Source organism: Felis catus, chromosome X, assembly GCF_018350175.1.
Source record: "Felis catus isolate Fca126 chromosome X, F.catus_Fca126_mat1.0, whole genome shotgun sequence".
Classification (NCBI taxonomy): domain Eukaryota; kingdom Metazoa; phylum Chordata; class Mammalia; order Carnivora; family Felidae; genus Felis; species Felis catus.
Window position 1 is genome coordinate 111,026,600 of NC_058386.1, and position 11,319 is coordinate 111,037,918.

Below are 11,319 nucleotides of genomic sequence, written 5' to 3' on the forward strand. Positions count from 1 at the left end.
CCCAGTCTAAGAGCAGGAAAAGTGGGGCACCTGGCTGGCTCGGTCACTAGGGCATGACTCTTGATCTCAGGGCCATGAGGTCAAGCCGCACAGTGGGTGTGGAGCCTACTTAGAAAAGAAATAGGAGCGGGAGGAGATGAGATGAAATGTCCCGCCTCCAGTAGTGAGGCAGAAGGAAAGGGGACCATTCTTCCTTCCTGTGCCTTTTGGTATATTCTGGCCCCCGGTGCCTGGGATAATGCTCACTCACAGCGGGCAAGGCAAACTACTTTCCTGAGTGACCGATTCGAATGCAAACCTCATGCAGAAACAGCCTCCCAGACACAGCCAGAAATAATGTTTAACTCGGGCATCCACGGACGGTCCAGTTGACCCCGAAAATTAACCATCGCAGTAGTTAGGGCAACCTCACAAACCCTTGCGTGACAATGTTTACACAATAAAGCTTCGCAACACCCCCGACCCGCCTGACAAATGGGGGAAGGATAGTGCCGGCACGACAGGGTCTTTGCCAGGGGTGGTGTGCACTCTGTGAAGATGGGAGGAGTAAGCATGGAAGGCTTCCTGGAGGAGGACGCATTTAGCCAGGTCAGGATACACTAGGTGAGCCAGATTTCCGAAGTGCGAGATGACTGGAAACAAAGGAAAAGGTATGTGCGAAGGTCTAACAAGGCGGGGGGGGTGGGGTCGGCCTTGAGGGACAGACACGGATGTACAAAGACAAAAATATGAACAAATATTTGAGTGATTTATTTGGACCTGGAAGTATGGCGGTTTCCACTCGTAGACCTAAGAGAATGGACAGCCTGCCTGTCAATCACTGCAGGCCCTCCAAGCTGATGTCTGAGGGCGGGGCCATTGAAGGATGGCAAGCACCCGACAATGAAGCCCTACCACGTGAGCAGGCCGATGACGGTTTGGATTGTGCAACGAGGCTTCCGTAGACCGTTCCCCTCAGTGATGACGAAATACGGCGGGTACTGTGGATATATGGCGGGTACTGTGGCTATATGGCGGTTGACCATGCTCCGATCTCACAAGTGTAAGTTTAATTGGCTTTTTCTCATAATTGGCTGTTTGAAGTGTGAGTTTAAGAGAATCGGGGGGGGGGGGGGAGGGCGGATGGTGTGTCCTAAGACACGTTGCCAGATGTGTCTCATGGGCTTCCGGATTGATGACAAGGGAAGGGCCCTTAGCTGCCTTTGGGGACATTGTTGTGCTTTATGTGACAACATGATGAGTCTTTCAGATCATTTCATTTGTCTGAGTGTGGGTCTCGTACCCACCCCCCCTCCCGATTCGTGGTCTTCAGGTTTTGTGGTGTTTGCAGCTTAAAAATGCAGAAAAAAGGGTGCGGTTGGCTGAGCCTGAGTGGGTCTCAGACAGGACGATGGCTGTTGGCTGCCTGGGAGCCGCTTTTGGTTTCCACGGTACGGTGTTTGGGGACGGGACTTGTCGCCGACTGTTGTTTACATCTGGGTCTTGGCCATTTGCGTGAGGTGTCTCGGTGACCGGCTATCTCTTATCTTGATGTGAAACAAAAGGAAACTGAAAGTAAGGAGAGGGGGGCACGTGTGTGATTACGACAGCCAGCCGATGCCTGTCTTTGAGGGCAGTTTTGTCTTTCATTGAACATGACTGTGTGTTTCCTATCAGTTGTTGAAAATTTGGAATGGTCTTCTGCATATGCTGCCTTGAAAAGGCGGGGGAACCGCCTGATAATGCCAACATGAAAGTGGGGAAACAGATGGCGTGGTGGGCTCAGGGCTTGTTCACTGACCACCGGGAATTGTCTTCAGTCATCACTGAAAGCTGCATTTTTCTGTAACGTGTTCGTGTTTTTCCTATCATTGTATCCAACCAATAGCGGTCCGGAAGCTTTTCACGTGTTTTCCATAAAAAAAAAAATGTTCTATTAATTGCCGTCTTCGAATGAGAAGGTAGCCTATTGGGTCGGCTTGGCAGGGCCTTGGTGCTTTAAGTCCCTGATGGGAATGATCTGCTCGGGATCTTAGTTCTTGTTTCATGGGATAGCGTAATGGCAGTGGGGTGTGTTTTCCCTGTGATCTTGCAACATGGCATCCGTTTGAGTTTGGTTTTTTATTTTGACTGTGTTTCCTACGCGTTCTCCAAAGGTGAAAGTATTTTCAGCGTGCACCGTGGAACAATTTGTCCGGCTGGACACGTGAAAGTTTCACACGCCGAAGGTCTCCTAGCCGCTCTTGTTAGCCAAGACTGAACACTGTTTTGGCATTTAATTTTCCATGTTCGCCTTAAGGCAGCCAATTGAATTTTGATGTTGGCGCTCCTCATAGATTTCCTTTAAAGTGCTTGGTGTAAATTTCAATTTACAGAGGAGGCATTCAACGTCTAATGGGGTGCCTTATGTTTCCAGTATAATGGCGTGTTTGACACAATTTATTTTGCTAAATCCTGGTCTTGTTCGCTATGGATAAATTCTCTTAAAAACAGAGGCTTTCTGGGGAAACTGCCTGGCTCAGTGATAGAACCTGTGACTCTTGATGGGGGGGTTGTGGTTGCAGGCCCCACACTGGTGTGGAGAGTGCTTAAAAATAAAGCCTTCAAAATGAATAATAATAAACGTTTTGAGGTGATCTCAAATCTCAATTCAAAACAATCTGGTGAATGCTTGCCTCTCATACAGTTGGGGATTTGGGTGTACAAGAGAATTGGGACTCCTATGACTTTGTTCCATTCAATGTGGTTCCAGGCCCTTTGCGTAAGCTTTGTGTTAACCAGTTTTGGCGTTATCGTTAATTTACAAATGAGGAAAAGATTGTTTTAATTATGTGTGTGCTTCTTGCTTTATGACAGTGACTGGCTCCCGGTGGCCCGGGAGCCCAACCTTTCGTCTTATCTGCTATTAAAATGTTTCTGAAAAACCGGCTCTGAGTGTTTTATTTCATGGGTCTACTTAAAATTTTCTTTCCAATGTAAAAAATAGCAGGTACTGACCATCAGGCTGACGGTGCTGTTTCCTGACCACGAATTCCGGGAAGTGCCTGTCACCGGCCATCCCGGAATTCCGTTGGCTTCGTCCTGGGTTTCATTTCTCATGATAATCACATGACACTTATCAACTTTACTCAGGTCAGTTCTGTACTTAGTCTTTAATGCATTTGCTTTGAACGTCACGGGGCATTTTCAATTTATTTACAAGCAAATTCACCCCCAGAAGCATTGCTCTCTGTGTTCTAGAACTGAATGGCCCTTGCTGGTCGCAGTGCATACTTTTGAATATTATATTAGAACCCTGATTGTGCACGTGACATAGTGGTATTTCTTTTCTTTTCTTTTTTTTCTTGTTATGTCTTTAAATGCTGACCCAGGTGTTCCTTCCTCGGTGTTCTCCCATAGAAAAGATCACTTTCTGGTATCGTATTTGCAAACAGTCTGTCCCCTGACACCTCCAGTCCTCCTTGTTAGGGGTCCTGGGCTAGACTGGAGATGCCGCTCTCCCTGCACCCTACTGCACCCCAATCGCAGAGGGTGCTGTCCCTGCCTCTTTAGCCACAAGAGCTGACCGTGCCTTAATGCCCCAAGGGCTAGCATATTGGCTTAGGAAATAGTCGGTGGCTGCCTGCTTCTCCTCATACACCTCCCTTCCCGTGTCAGACCTAATGTGTATACAAGGGGAGAATTAACTGAGAGGGAAGCTGTTGTTTTGCTCACGACCCTGAGCGCCCTCATCCCTGAGTGTCATCTGATACTTGGTGTTAAGTACAACAGGGACTTCCTTTTGATAATGGTGATAGCTGGGTTTGCCTTATTAGCCTTTTTGCTGATTGATTCTTGATATTGACTTGAATTTGGTATCTTAGCTCACGTAGGAACGATTTAATGACTCATATCGGTGACACGTTGGAGGTCTGTAAAACGTACTTTGATTACATTTAGACCTGTGAAAGGTCCACTGCTGGTATTTGGGTTTGACTGTCGTCGGTACTGACAGGAAAGCAGACTTCGGGAACGGGGACCCTCAACTAGCCTCACCAATCCTGACTTTTGAGACAGAGTCCTAGATCTTGAACAAAATCTAAGTGTGGAATGAAGGTGCTTTCATTACTGGCCCATTGCCTGTAGTATCCTAGGGGCATTCTTGCACATTGAGAGCAGATTCTCCGATGTGTATGTAACCAAATGTCCAATTTGTTCCCGTTGTTTCCCCCTCGGAGACCTACGTTCAACGTCAGGTGGTAGGGGCATTATGCAATGTGTGAAATGCTTCGGGAATTTGTTGTGATTAACTTAGCTCATTTTCCTTTCTAGCAGTTTTGGACCTTACTATGTTACCGATTACGAAGTCTAGTATAGCGGCCCAGCCATCGTAAGGTGCATTTCGTGGTCTATTAAGTAGAACACAAAACCCATTTGAATGATTTGTTAGCCATCGTCTTGCGTGGTATGTCAGTGTCAGCCATTGGTGACAAAGTGAGAACACCACCACCCATTCCAGAGGTTTGTTACCCGCAATTGTGTATGAGTGGACGGTTTCATTAGTGAAGAGCGACATGGGAGTTCTGAGACACCCCTTCTCGCCACTGAGTGGTGATACCTCTTAACATAATTTTTAAGAATTCCCCTGCGCTGGGTGATGAAGGCGGGATGCACCATGGTTCGTGCTGAGGGGACAATCAGCCAGCCTCTGAAGCCGCAGTCTCACCTTGTGGGTTGACTCATGCAGTTCCTGCCTTACGTTCTCCTTCACTCTTTTGGCCTACTTCACACAGGCTGCGTGATTGGGTCCTCTGGCCCCAGCAACCACTTTCAGAAATTGCTCTGGATGAGGGAAAGAGGAAGTTTGCCCCATCCACGCGTGTTGTGAGTTTCCAAGTGACCTGATTTTCCTGCAGCGGTCCCAAGCTGACCTTCCACAGGTAAGGCTCTTTGTAGATTTGTACCGTCATCCCCTCCCTCAGGATCTGTGATGGGAACGTCCAGTTCCGGTCAGCCGGTGGGCCCGTAATGAGAGGAGAGGACCCTGAACCGAGAGTCAAGACCAGCCATACAGGTAAGAGCAACCTTAGGCTGTGTGAGGCCAGAGGTGTTGGGTGAATAGCACTTATCTCCTGTCCGCTGTACCTTTCTTCCAGATGGTGTGGAAATCCCATCCCTGAGTCTCTAACATGGGCGCTTCCCACAAGGTCGGGGTCACTCCCTAGACACTACTTGTTAACTCCGTGGTAGAGACTCCATGTCTGGAGTCAATTTCCTCAAGGAGTCAGCGGCATCTTTCTTCCAGACCTTCTTCGTGTTCCTCTGCTTACTGTTGCGTGCCACTGTTACACACGCGTTGGCTTTATTAGAATACGCCAGATGTCCGAAAGACCCTGATCTTGAGCCTTGTTATCCTTCTGGTAATCGCTTTCTACTACCATGCAGAAGCAGGATGGACTGGATGGGATGGTCAGACACAAACTTCAGGAACTCCGAGATTGTGGGAGCACTGCTCAGGTGCATTTCTTCAGGTCTGAATGTAACTTTTTAAAGTCACGGATCTGAATTAATTGAAAGCCAGGAGTACCTACCTAGGCGAGGCGAGAAAGATGAGACCTGTACACCAAGTGGGTGCCAGAGGGTGACAGTCTCCCGGCCCACCCCCGCTGGGGTGGGTGGGCGGGCATTTATGTGGCAGCCGTCCTAGAAGCACAGGCTAACGGTTCGAGCAACATGTGGGTCAATACTTCTTTGCAGGTTTCCCCTTCCGTACATTCTAGCTATTTTTTGGCTTTGCAGATGTTGCCGAGACCGTGTCACCCATCGTGTTTCGTTCACAATACGTTTCCAGTATGGGAGTCTGAAAGACCCTCGGCCCTTTCTTCCTGTCATCTCTGAGCCTCAGCTTCCACATCTGCAAAATGGAAATGACACCTTGCTCTTGCTCTCAGGCGTGGTGTGAAAGTCAAGCGTGATCGTCTTTAGGAAGTGCTCAGCACACAGGAGGTACTGAAGAAATTAGGACACCGTTTCCAGAATGTGTGTATGGGAGCAAAGGATCATGGCTTGGTTTAGATCCTCTTGCCACCTGTGCAGACCCCACTTGCACTTCATTTCTTGAGCCTTTTGCTGAAATTTCAGCTACATTTTGTTTCCTTTCACAGGGCCAGCAACTATTCTCAGAGGGTCTTGGGCATCTCTTTGGAAATGGACCTCTCTAACTCTGCTGTGATGCCAGGAGGTAGCCCAGCATCCCAGACCCTGCCTTTCTCTGAGCTGCATTCTTTCCTGGCTGCCTTGGACGTCTGACATGGAAGCTGATGTCACTCAGCGTCAAGTTGGGGCTGGAGGGTGCTTGGTAACTGGCAGTGCCCAAAGGTCTCCTGTCTTTCCTTCTCTGTATAAAGTTACTTCTTTGCTGGGCAGGGGTTAATTTGGTGAAAATCAGGTGAAGACGTTGACGGTTGGGTGTGAGAGTGTTAAGCATAAAGACGAATGGCTCTAAGGTGCATTCAAAGACCCTCGGGACCTCTAGAGTCAGACACACCTCTGGTTCCTCTGTTGCTTTGTTCGCACCAGTTTTATCCAGAAGGTGGCATCGCAGAGCCTGATGTGCACTGCCCAAAGTCCAAACGATCCACATTTGTTTGTGGTTAGACACTAACGTATGTAGCCTTTCCACAGCATGTTGACATTTCAGAGACTTTTCCTTTATCCCTATACTTGGTTCAGTTACTTTCAAGCCGTGGGAGATGGGGGTCATTACGACTTCCTACCCAGTGAAAACCTGAGACCTGAGGTACTTAGAAAACTCTGTGCCCCAACACATGTTCCTTCCCCAGGCGGGAGGTACAAAAGTGAACAAGAATGGCTTGTTTGCTTGTCAAAAGCAGTTGTACAACTAAACGACTGTGATGCCTCCTCCTTCTTGCACACACACTGGTGCGCGCCCACTGCCCATCAAAGTCATGTTGGGTCATTTCATTGGGGGGAGGGATGGGGAAGACGTAGATGAATGTTTTATGGGTAAGTCTTCTGAGTACTGGCACTTAACAAAATAAGTCCCAAGGTTGACGCTTCCAAAAGGGTGACTGTTTAACTGGTGGCATCTCAAACTCAGCACCCTGAGGGAAAGACAAGGTGACCCTCCCAATTTAAGGTGGGATCTGGCTTGGTGGCTCTTTCCCAGGAGTCCACTCTGGAGCCCGCCACATCAGTTGCATTATGAGGCCTGTACTCAATGAATGTGTACTTCCCAGCGGGGATGTTAATGAGTTATGAATTCTTGGTGTGACGTATTTCATGTCAAACCCTGTTAGCCTGAAGTGGATTTTCATTCCTCTTATGTATGTCGGTGACAGAAAGGGAATGGATATCGAACACCTGAAGGTAAGGCCTTTGCACCTGTGCTGCCGAAGGAGCACGAGGTAAGGCCTTTGAAATGGAGTGGATTCGTTGTCACACCGGTTCCCTGTTATAGGCGCACGTTTCCACGGATGAGTATTATTTCATTGGATACATGTACCACATTTCCTTTATCCATTTATACTGTTGATGGATGCTCACAAGTCTCTCATGTCATACATGGTGAGAATAATACTGTAGTGAGGATATGGAATGAGTATGTGTCTTTGACATAGTGGCTTCCTGTCGTTTACATAAACGCCCAGATACGGGATTGATACATCATATAGGAGCTCAATTATTAATTTTTTGAGAGGACATCCTACTGTTCTCCTTAGTGCTACCCAGTGTGAGGCTGTCAGGTTGTCAGACTCCCTTTACAAAGATGCTGAAAGAATACGTCTACCATGCAGAGCAATGGTCAACTAGGAATCACTGGGAATCCTCATGTTGTGTACGGGAAACTGGTTGCATTGTATCCACGCGTTTCCATCAAAACTTCCTGCACTCTTCTGGTGATCATACCTTGCCCGTGGCAAGAAGATGAGCGGCGTGTGGGTGCTGTCAATGAACCTTGCATGAAGCAGGGGACGTTTAGATTCTCACGGACATGAGCTGATGAGCTGGATGTCCGGGAGTCTCCTGGGTCAGGTGTCCAGGGTGGAGGATTCATCCTTGGGCCTTTGTTTCTATACGCCATTTCGGGCCATTCATTTCTCCCCATTAGTGAAGCCTAGGGTCCAGAAGGGATACATGAGTAAACTCTGGGAGTGTAAAGAAACTTGCAAGGGGGTGGGTAGTGTGTCTTAGTGTGAAAGTGTGGTAGGCATTGTGGGTTCAGGGGCAATGGCAGCATCTGGCGACTGGGCAGATATTAGTTCCCCGGGAAGAAATGGGTCATGTCTGGTTCTCAGGCTTCCAATACAAAGAAGCTAAAAGAGTTTGTCTATCATACAGAGCAATGGCCTCCTAGGAATCGTTAGCAATCCTCATTTTGTGTACGGGAATGTGGTTGGAATTGTATCCACGCGTTTCCATCCAAGCTTTCTGCACTCTTCTGCTGACCATACTCTGCACATGGCGGGAAGAGGAGCGGCGTGTGGGTGCTGTCAATGAACCTTCCATGAGGCAGGGGACGTTTAGATTCTCACGGACATGAGCTGATGCGCTGGATGTCCGGGAGTCTCCTGGGTCAGGTGTCCAGGGTGGAGGATTCATCCTTGGGCCTTTGTTTCTATACGCCATTTCGGGCCATTCATTTCTCCCAATTAGTGAAACCTAGGGTCCAGAAGGGATATATGAGTAAACTCTGGGAGTGTAAAGAGACTTGCAAGGCGGTGGGTAGTGTGTCTTAGTGTGAAAGTGTGGTAGGCATTGTGGGTTCAGGGGCAATGGCAGCATCTGGCAACTGGGCAGATATTAGTTCCCCGGGAAGAAATGGGTCATGTCTGGTTCTCAGGCTTCCAATACAAAGAAGCTAAAAGAGTTTGTCTATCATACAGAGCAATGGCCTCCTAGGAATCGTTACGAATCCTCATTTTGTGGATGGCAATGTGGTTGGAATTGTATCCACGCATTTCCATCTAAGCTTTCTGCACTCTTCTGCTGACCATACTCTGCACATGGCGGCAAGAGGAGCGGCGTGTGGGTGCTGTCAATGAAGCTTCCATGAGGCAGGGGACCTTTAGAATATCAAGGACATTTGCTAATGTGCCTTTGTGGTTATCAGCCTCCATTTTCAGGCTCTTGATTTCACTTGATTAGTGAAATCTGGGGCCCACAAAGGCTCTGAGGACACCCTGGGAAGAGAAGGAATCTTGACCTTGGGTGGGCCGAGGGACTTGGAGTGAAAGTTGTGGTAGGCATTGTGGGTTCAGGGGTGTGTCCCCTGCCTTTGTCCCTTCTCACGCACTACCCTGGGGTCAGCATAACTGGGGGCGAGAAGACAATGGACATTGGTGGATGTGATATGAGACGCTATGCCTGTCTTGTTGAGTTGACACGTTCATTAGGAGAACAGGGTGTTGTTTTCCACGTTCCCCGTGGAGTGTGGGTTTGCCAGCAGGCACGGCTCTGCTGTTTCATCCTTACTCTGTGGTACCATGGGCCTGTGAGGGAAGGAAGGCCACGGGGTAGGGTGGGTCGTCCTTCCCCCTGCTGTCTTGTTGCAGGTGACAATCACCTGAGGCCCTTCTGAGAAGGAGCTGCCGTTGCTTATGCCTCTTTGATCCTCCAGGGACATTTTCTTCCCTTGTCCCGGATGTGTGTTGGCTCTTGGGCACTGCTTGTGGTGTTTGCTTCCCCCTCCATGTGTCAGGAGGCTGGGTTTTAAAACTGGCAAGAGGCTTGTTTAGCTTTTCAAAAGGTTTGCGAAGAGGCAGAGAGCGCACAATGACAAGTTTTCCAAAGTCCGTGTTCCCAGAGAAGGGAAGGGGGAGGTCGTGTCCCCCTTTGCAATGGGGATAGTTTAGCTCTTGTTTTGTATTTTCTTTGCCCTGATGCCATGCTCCCATGAGAGACCAGGCCCCATTGGTACCTGCACCCCTTGGGACCTGCACCCTTGGTACCTGCACCTGCGTGGGTGCAGTCAGTGAACCTTCCATGAGGCAGGGGACGTTTCGATTCTCATGGACATGTGCAGATGTTTCTGGATGTCCGGGAACCTCCTGGGTCAGGTGTCCAGGTTAGAGGATTAATCCTTCCTATTTTGTTTCCTTGTGATGTTTCAGGCTCTTGATTTCTCTTGATTAATGAAACCTGGGGTCTAGAAGGGATATGAGTATTTACTGAAACTTGACAGCGGGGGTCGAGGGTCTTAATGTGAACGTGTGGTAGGCATTGTGGGTTCAGGGGAAATGGCAGCATCTGGGGCATGACAGATATTAGATCCCAGGGAAGAAATGGGTCATGTCTGGTTCTCAGGCTTCCAATACAAAGAAGCTAAAAGAGTTTGTCTATCATACAGAGCAATGGCCTCCTAGGAATCGTTAGGAATCCTCATTTTGTGTATTGGAAAGTGGTTGGAATTGTATCCAAGCCTTTCCATCTAAGCTTTCTGCACTCTTCTGCTGACCATACTCTGAACATGGCGGGAAGACGCGCGGCGTGTGGGTGCTGTCAATGAACCTTCCATGAGGCAGGGGACGTTTAGATTCTCACGGACATGAGCTGATGAGCTGGATGTCCGGGAGTCTCCTGGGTCAGGTGTCCAGGGTGGAGGATTCATCGTTGGGCCTTTGTTTCTATACGTCATTTCGGGCCATTCATTTCTCCCAATTAGTGAAACCTAGGGTCCAGAAGGGATATATGAGTAAACTCTGGGAGTGTAAAGAAACTTGCAAGGGGTGGGTAGAGTGTCCTAGTGTGAAAGTGTGGTAGGCATTGTGGGTTCAGGGGAAATGGCAGCATCTGGGGCATGACAGATATTAGTTCCCAGGGAAGAAATGGGTCATGTCTGGTTCTCAGGCTTCCAATACAAAGAAGCTAAAAGAGTTTGTCTATCATACAGAGCAATGGCCTCCTAGGAATCGTTACGAATCCTCATTTTGTGGATGGCAATGTGGTTGGAATTGTATCCACGCATTTCCATCTAAGCTTTCTGCACTCTTCTGCTGACCATACTCTGCACATGGCGGCAAGAGGAGCGGCGTGTGGGTGCTGTCAATGAAGCTTCCATGAGGCAGGGGACCTTTAGAATATCAAGGACATTTGCTAATGTGCCTTTGTGGTTATCAGCCTCCATTTTCAGGCTCTTGATTTCACTTGATTAGTGAAATCTGGGGCCCACAAAGGCTCTGAGGACACCCTGGGAAGAGAAGGAATCTTGACCTTGGGTGGGCCGAGGGACTTGGAGTGAAAGTTGTGGTAGGCATTGTGGGTTCAGGGGTGTGTCCCCTGCCTTTGTCCCTTCTCACGCACTACCCTGGAGTCAGCATAACTGGGGGCGAGAAGACAATG

At 48.7% G+C, this 11,319-nt stretch overlaps 1 long non-coding RNA gene across 3 annotated transcripts; it reads left to right on the forward strand.

Moving 5' to 3' along the window:
* Positions 1-724: 724 nt before the first annotated feature.
* On the forward strand, positions 725-10,838 carry LOC123383310. Of its 3 annotated transcripts, none has more exons than XR_006592888.1 (4): positions 725-1,042; positions 4,752-5,032; positions 5,758-5,964; positions 6,123-10,838. It is a non-coding gene; the product is annotated as an uncharacterized LOC123383310 (long non-coding RNA). The 3 variants fall into 3 exon arrangements; XR_006592889.1 differs by having other exon boundaries at positions 729-1,042; positions 4,941-5,032; XR_006592887.1 differs by lacking the exon at positions 725-1,042 and having other exon boundaries at positions 1,105-5,032.
* Positions 10,839-11,319: the final 481 nt, after the last annotated feature.